The 8,865-nt window shown below is 36.9% G+C and overlaps 1 non-coding gene across 1 annotated transcript; it reads left to right on the top strand.

The window, feature by feature from the left end:
• The first annotated feature begins 3,963 nt into the window (after positions 1–3,963).
• On the top strand, positions 3,964–4,036 carry Trnar-acg (transfer RNA arginine (anticodon ACG)). The gene has a single exon. It is a non-coding gene; the product is annotated as a tRNA-Arg (tRNA).
• Positions 4,037–8,865: the final 4,829 nt, after the last annotated feature.

The following is an 8,865-nucleotide window of genomic DNA, read 5'->3' as shown; positions in this document are numbered from 1 at the left end:
TTCTTCTATCACATCTGATCTTCACCCGTAGTTGGTGTTTAAAAAAAGCAATCAGATCCTGATCAGAAAAAGACAACACCCCCCGGCAACCTTGCAGACGTGACGTCCAAATCACCATTCTCGCCACGGCCAGGATTGTAACATAGACCATTTGTCTTTCCCGGTCCCACGGTGGCCTCACATTGTCCACGACATTGGATACAGTAATTGGGCGAGGATACTCAGGATCGATTTTGATCTTGGCCCGAAGGCCACAAAGGTCTTCCCGCGACCAACATGGGTTACGATGCCTAAATGAGAATCGACAATACAGTCCGCTATTTCATATCGGGTCAAGCTCATGGGTTTGCGATAAGCAACGTACTACGTGGAGAGTGGTTAACGAAGAATAACGAGGAAGTTTTTGCTCCAAACCCTGAAGCATACTTCGACAAACAATCAAACGATGTGATGGCTTCTATAATGCATTTACTTTTCATCAGAAAACTTATACTAACATGACAGTATTCGAATTTTGATCCAGGTTATTTTACGCCACAATTATCTGGATAATGAAATTTAGAAAAAAAAAGTTTGTTCCGTTTCATAAATGCATCAGATATTTTAGAATTTCAACTATCATGGTTCTTGCGACAAAAGATTAAAAAAAAAACATCGTTTTTACCGTCATAATCGCACACATTATTTGGAATTCTACCAATTTTTTTTTTCACGTTCGAAACTCATTAAGTATTTTTAAATAGTATAATTATAATTACATTGTGGAACGATAAAATTGTCGACCTAGAAAAGATGACATGATTCAATTTCCGTTTCATGAAAACCGTTTTTTTTTTCTGTTTTTTTTTTTTGCATACCATCAACTAGTTGGATAGTTGCGTACAGATCCTAAAATTGATAGGAGCCTTCTATCATGTCTGGGTTAGGGTTAGGGTTAGGGTTAGGGTTAGGGTTAGAGCGATAGACGCCTTCTATCATGTTTGAACGTGACACAATGTTCAACGAGCAAAATCAGAGCTGCGTCGCTGAAGAACTCATGCTCTGTAGCCATCCAAGTTATGACAACAGGACCATTGCCAGCACCCTCAAAATGCAAATCCGGACGGTCCAACACTTGAGGGCATAGCTCAACGAAGTTTCCGGCCACGGTTGTAGTCTTTGATGTGATTTCAAGTGAGAGTCACATAATGCCACTTCACATCTTTGAAGTCGGTTTGAAAGTCAATACCAAAATGTACCTGGATGTGCTGAAGTGTGTGGTGATCTCTGCTGCAATCAGGTGGCCGCTGACAAACCCTGGGTGTGTCAGTATGACTCGGCACCAGCTCACAAGTCCAAGGCATCCCAGGCTTGGCTTCAGAAGGAGTGCTACGACTTTGTACCCTTCTCTTACTAAACCCGCTGGACTACTGCGTTTGGTCATACGTCGAGAGCATCACCAACATAACCTCCCACAAAACCAAAGCCAGCCAAATCGCCGCCATCCGCCTATGTCTCGCCAGCGCTTGTGGAAAAGTCATGGTCTTAATTCCGGACCCATATCGAGGTGGTGATTGAGGTTGAAGGCGGCTACATTGAATAGATATCAGCTCCATTACATAATCAAGTTACCTGAATGAATTTTTTCAATTAAAGTTTTACAATCAACTGCAGTGATGTTTTCTTTATGGCGACAAATTTATTGTTCCACCCTGTATGTGTTAATTCTTCAAAGCAATCATCTTGAGAAAATCTTGATATAAAGACGAAACGTTGACGAAGACAGAAATCATTATAGGTTTTCATTTTTATTATATATATATATATATATATATATATATATATATATATATATATATATATATATATACAGAGTGGAATGATGTGTCGTTACAATTAACGATTTGGATTATTTTTAAATTTCTAAATGTAGAGTTGTTTTCAGGGGATCGGTTTACTGGCGAGTAGCTGTTTTGGTTATCAGGTGTTATTGATATGTCAAGAGTTATTGTTATATTGATGAATTTATCGTCAATATATTCACTTATCCCGTGTGATATTACCGTTAGCATGTCAGCCGTTGATCGCTTAGAATGGAGGCCATATTGCATGTTGCTGTATAGGTTGTTTTTACTATTGTGGTTGAAAACTTCCGGTGATACTCTTTATTGTTTCTTGATGCACCCCAAGTAGTGTTTCTTGCAAGTAAGAAAAGCATTAGATAAGTAAAAATGAGATTAGATAGACCGAGATTCGAACCTGGTAAGCAAGGTTTGAAAATAGATTCAGGATTAATATAAAATAGTAGATATGCTCGAGTAAAAGGAATTTTGATTGTTCAATTCTTTTTCATGAAAACTGAATTAAAATAAGGTCAGTTAGAAGAACGAACAATAGCAAATTTAAATATGTTGAAAAATAAGTTAGGTCTAAAAATAGGTTAGAGGAAATTCATTTTCTGCAAAAGTGGTTTGGAAACGTGCCAAACAACGCATGTTTAGGCCACGTGAACCGATCACGCGGCCAGACACACGTATGACGTCATGGAGAAATGAATTCTCAATATAGTTTGCTAGTTTTAGACAGACAGGGTCGAGAGTCGAGTTATAGACAGAGCTGACATCGTCAGAGAAGGTACTCTCATTAGGAAGCGAGGGAGGAAGTTTTAATCGTAGTCGACTTTGAATTCTTGGATGTCATCATCATTGCGACCGGTCGAATGTAATAAAAGAACATCTCATAATTTTGTAACTGCATCTTCGTGTTGTCTCATTCTTCAACAATTAAATGTAATGTGAAACATCCTTTATATTAACATTGTGTCCACTCATCTTTATAATGAACTTTGTGTATAACCCATCCAAGAAATGTGTCCCCCCTCTCCATCTAAGTAATGACTGTCACCTCCTGTGTCATAAGAACTGATAACCCTCCTCTCTAAATAAATGTTATAAGAACCACAGACAGTAAAATGCATAAATGTCTTTCTCCTTCTCTCTTCTATGTCTTCCCTTCATCAATATGAATGTTCCCTATGCAACAGAAGGTCGGAGGTGACATCGACTGAAACGTTATGAAAATAATAGTCAAAATAGGGACAGTAATCCGAAGAAAACAAACCAGTTGTGTACAAATCCCAAGGGCGACAGGAGCATTCTATCATGTCTGAAAGTAACACAATGTTCAACGAGCGAGATTGGAGATGGGCCACTGTACAAATCATGCTCTCTACCTAGACAAGTTATAACAACATGACCATTGCTAGCACCCTCAAAATGTATTTCGGGATTGCCACGAATAGCAGTGACATGCTCAGGGTGATAAAAACAAAGTCTCCGGACACAGTTACGGTCTTTAGTGTAGTGTAGAGGGCCACATCATGCCACCTCACATCTTCGAAGTCGGCTTGAAAGTCAACACCACACTTTATCTGGATGTGCTGAAGAGTATGGTGACAGCTAGTGCAATCAGATGGCCGCTGGCAGAGCATGAGTGTAACAGCAGGGCTTGACACCGGCCCACAAGTCCAAAGAGACCTACACTTGGCTTCAGAAGGAGTGCTACGTGGTTATGTTCAGTTTGACGTTGCATGGGATATATGAAAAGGAACAGTTGTGTCTAATACATATTCTCAGGCTATAAATAACTTTTGCAAGCTATATGTCAGATTTTATCCCAGGCAAATTCGACGTTATCTATACTATTAATAAAATTCTAAATGTTTATTTATTTATATGTGTGTATATATATACCAATAAAACTTTCTAACGGATGAACCGAATTGAAAAATTCTTTTTCCCCCCTGAAAGGTGTGAGCCCCTAGATTGTCCTTATCTATATATGGTTCGTAACGAACAACGACGAATCACGCAAAAGACCCGAAATAAGAGTTTTTGGGTCGTTTCGAAGAAGCTACCAACTCATGTCAACAGAATTTAGCACTGTCTGTATACTGTCGCGGTAAAATCTTTCGGTATACGGACAGGACTTGTGGCGCAATGGATAACGCGTCTGACTACGGATCAGAAGATTCCAGGTTCGAATCCTGGCAAGTTCGTAATAAATTTATCCGACGTTTACTCATTATCCTTACCCTTAGTTAGGGTATTTTTGTTTTTTCAGTGATTTTGTTTTGTGCATATGGGAATTTCCTATACTCCGAGTTCACAGTGTGGGCGTTGATGGTAAGACGATGTTGAGTGTACTTGGTGTTGAGTGTACTCGATTTTGTGTTTGAGTCGGCGTTGTGTGTGCTGACGCGGCGCAGCCGCTAGTCTTGAATAAAATAATAAAACAAAGCATCTCAATGTTGCGGCTCTTTAACAAATTTGCTCTATCAAAGATATTACCACTTCTTTATGACTATCTACGACTTACCAGATATGATACGAACTTCACTAACACCGTGTAGATGTTATGGTATAAAACTGTATAGCAAAACACAGTGACATTGTTTTTTCTGGACGACAGGTTAGGGTTAGGGTTAGGGTTAAACATACTGTAAGAATTGAAATTGATTTGACTTACCGGGAGTGGGTCGGAGGGAAAAAAAGACACTGAACTGCTGTTTGCCGTTACTGAGAAACTGGGTGTCTATTTCCTACTAAGTTAAATAGACATTCTAATCTCGTTGGAAATCACGTTGGAATTCTCACCACTGAGAGTTAGTATGTATAAAAGGAGTTGTCTAACTACGGGTTAGTGATTAGTTAAGAACCTAGTTACCTAGCTTGCTAGTCGGTTGGTGTCTCTTAGACTGATTACCTCGTTACTGTTGTTCGGCAAACGTTACCAGTTAATTATTACCTTTACAAGAAAAGAAAAGTCTGCTTGTAAGCAACGTCACCATTTCGTTGCAAGCCCTTACTGCCTTTTCTTCCACCTCCCCCCCCCCTCTTGTTGGTGAAATAATCCGACAATACCTGCTTTACTGAGCAGGTATGTTTAAAGGTATATATAGAAAAAAAGGTTTGTGTTTACTATAAATTTTTTACGCAAATATTATGCAAGTATAAATCATGTAGAATATCTGCATGAATATAATTACACGTAATACACGTAACAGTTAACTAAAAATGATCATCTCATGAGAAACCGAAAAAAAAACTAATAGGGAATTAATTAAAATGAATGTTTAAAAAGATGTGCAAATTAGCTCAAAATTTTGCAGATGAATGCAATTCCACGACTCATATATAACAAAGCTATATAGTAAAAACTGTTTTAATTTTAATATGAATATCAGTACACGATATATATATATATATATATATATATATATATATGTATATATATATATGTATATATATATATATAAGCATAGGTGCCCGGCGTTGCCCGGCGTTGCCCGGGTGTTTGGAGGTAGTATGTTGAGCAAAAAAAAAAAGAACGGTAAATTTTTTTAACTTTGACCCCTATTATGACCCCTTAACATTTATTATTTTGGGCTCAAATCAAGCTATGAAGTTAGATCCATATCCAAGGAACCTATATCTCAAATTTCAAGTGTTTAGACCATAAATTGTCGGAGTAGTTTAGTAGAGTTCTCAAAGGTCAAATCGTTGAACTTTGACCCCTTAATCGCCAAATTTCTGGGTGAAAACCGATCACAGAAATCAGTACACTGTATATCCAATTTCGAGTGTGTAGACTAAAAATTGACAAAGTTATTGCGTAGGGAAATGTACACAGACACACATAAAGACACACACACACAGACACACACACAGACACACAGACACGTTCACTTTTTATAGATAGATAGATAGATAGATAGATAGATAGATAGATAGATAGATGGATGGATGGATAATAAATAACCTAATATTAAGGAGAAATAAATGACTGGATGAAGAGGTCTATACACAGGTGAGGTCAATGTCCTTATTTCAAATTATACGATATTTGTTGACTTCACAATAGTGTTTCCCGCTTAAATACGATTGTTGTACATTTAATGAACTTATATATATATATATATATATATATATATATATATATATATATATATATATATATATATATATATATATAATGAGATGACGCCAATTTTATGAAAAAATATCCCCAAATTGTGTCACAACGGATGTTCTTGTCAAAAACGAACACCGTAATTTGGAATCAGTGTAGGGGTGCCTCGCCAATGTCCGTCCGAACTTTCGAAACCGCCGACAATTTCCGACGCGTTTTATTATTTTGGAAATGATTGAGGACGGGCGACACCTTTGGGTGACTGCGATTTTAATATCTGTTTAATCAAACTGTATTCGTTCCACTGCGAAAACCAGGAGTATTAAAAAAAAAAAGAGTATTAAAAAAAAGATTGGTTAATAAACGTTAAAAGATAAATCAAGATATACAAATATGGCGGAAAAAAAGTAGAAAAAATGGCGGGAAGAGAAATACAAAAATGGCGCGAAGAAAAGGGGGCGTTATTTTATCTTTCATTTTTCGTAAGGAGGAAAGGTTAAGAATACCAAAATCGGAACAATGTCGAAGTCGGTTATTGTGTAAGCAAAAAAAAAAAAAAAAAAAAAAACTTTTTTGTCAATCATTCTCATCAGTTTTTTTGTTTGTTTGTTTGTTTGTTTGTTTGTTTGTCTTTTGTTTGTGTGTTTGTTTTTCGTGTTTCGGCGTCCTATTTTCCAACGCTGATGTAATTTTAAACGTGAATATTGACATTAGACAAATAAAAAAAAATAAAAATTATAAACAATGCCTCCCCCATCGATCAATTTCACTAGCGATAATTATTAAAATCTGTGGGGCAATCTCTGTATCGTCGAGAATATCTCAGAATCCAATACCGTGGTTTAGAAACGCAAACACATGCAAGACCCACCCTTCCTTCTACAACCGATCGGGTTTCGAACTTAGATTGAGTTAATGAATAATTCTAAAACAGGAGACCAATCGTCTTTTTCTCTGCAACCTCTCTCTTATTTTCACAGACGTAATGTTGCTAGTCTCAGTCTTTTCTATGAATGCAATTACGGCGTATGTTCTTCAGAATTGTCTTATTTATTCCCTGTTTGTTTGGTTCCAGCTTAGTTCGCTTTTTGGATACCTCGTTGTAATACAGCTTCATATAATAGTTTGTTTTTTTTTGTTTTTTTTTCAAAAACTTCATAAATAATTAATTTTCTACCTTATCGTTTTTATTAATTGTTGGATATCTTACGTTGCCGATAAAAAAAAATAGAATGGAATAAATGAATAAATAAAAATCTGGCTCGGTAATTTTTTTTTTTTTTTTGTTTTTCAACAGAAGTTTTTTGTTACTGTTATAATTGTTCCGGCACCACTTAAAAAGTCTTTCAGTGCCGTGTTTATTTTATCTGGCCGCGTTTCTATTTCTTCCAACCGCAGGCCGATATTAGCCAGCCACTTCTCGTCTTTGCATTTACACGTTCATTTTCTTCGATGTCGACTTTCTTTCTCTCCGAGCATGTGTTGCATTTTTTTCTCCGATGTCTTCGCAATTCAGCTATTCTACAGCTATTGTTGATATTTTTGGTTTTCGAAGCAGCCAATTTGTCCTTCTTTTGCACCACAGTTTCTAGGACAGAAGTAAAAAAAAAAAAGAATCAGAAAAATCTTGTTCCTTGCCGATCTCTGAAATGTTGCCATAACGTTGTCGTTATCAACAAAGACAAGAAATTTATAAATAAACATCTGGGTCGGCCTTTTTTTTCTTTTTCAACAAAAGTTTGTTTTTTTTATTTCTTTTATAAACGTTTTGTTGTTGTTTCACGATGTTTTGGTTACCACCTGAGGAAGACCAAAGGAATAGTTGGCCGAAACGTCGTGAAACGACAACTCAAAAGATGAAGATAATAGTCCGCAGTAAACACAATTAATAATACTCATTTCAACAAATTCCAATTAAATAATATATATACCATTCGGTACGGACCCGACCAAGGAAGATCAGATACTAAATAAACATGAATTTATAAGACCAAAAAATTCAACAGTGATCACCCTTCGAGGTCCGTGGCGCAGTCGATAGAGACGTTGAATTTCTACGGTTCTAGGTGAGAATTGTCTGAAGATAGCAGTTTCAATTCTACTTAAAGCCGGCCAGAGGTTTACTTGCCCAAAAACGTGGTGAAATTACAACAACTGTGGATGGCATTACTGCTGTGGATGAAGTTTGCAGATTCGGAGTTCCTATCCGGAGTTAACCACCTGACAAAGGCCAGGGGAATAGTCGGCCGAAACGTCATGATACAACAACTAAAAAGATGAGGATAATAGTCCGCAATAAAAAAAATATTAATAAATAATACTCATCTCAATAATGAATTCCAATCAAATAAAAGTTTTTTTTTATTTCTTTTATAAATGTTCCGATGCCACTTAAAATGTCTCTCAATGCCACATGTCTATTTTATCTGGTTCGCGTTTTTCTTTCTTCCGACCGCAGGCTGGTATTAGCCAGCCATTTCTCGCCTTTACATTTACACATCCATTTTCTTTCTGACGTCGACTTTCTTTTTGCCGCAAACACTTTTTGCAGTTTTTTTCCTCCTTTTTCTTTCCTTCCTCTTTTCGCGCACACTTCCTAATTTGCATATGCGCGTTTTCTGCTACTGCTAATCTGTTTGCAAGCTATTCTTCGCCGCTGCTGATATTTTCCACGCGCTCACACACACTTTGTTACAGTAGAACTCTCGCACTGCTGACTGTTTTCCTCCTCCCTTTGATCTTGGAATAAACTGAGTGAATGCTGTGAATTTGGCTTCAAACCAAAAAATGGTGGTTTACTTTTATTCCTAAGTCCAAGCCTATTTCAGATACAAATCAAAAGACAATGAATTGGCAAATAAAATTCTGTGCTCGTTGTTCTTGTTGGTTGGTTTGTTTGTTGGTTGGTTGGTTGGT

Source organism: Euprymna scolopes, chromosome 33 (assembly GCF_053919585.1).
Source record: "Euprymna scolopes isolate OS-2025 chromosome 33, ASM5391958v1, whole genome shotgun sequence".
NCBI classification, from domain to species: domain Eukaryota; kingdom Metazoa; phylum Mollusca; class Cephalopoda; order Sepiida; family Sepiolidae; genus Euprymna; species Euprymna scolopes.
This window is presented reverse-complemented; position numbering and strand designations above follow the sequence as displayed.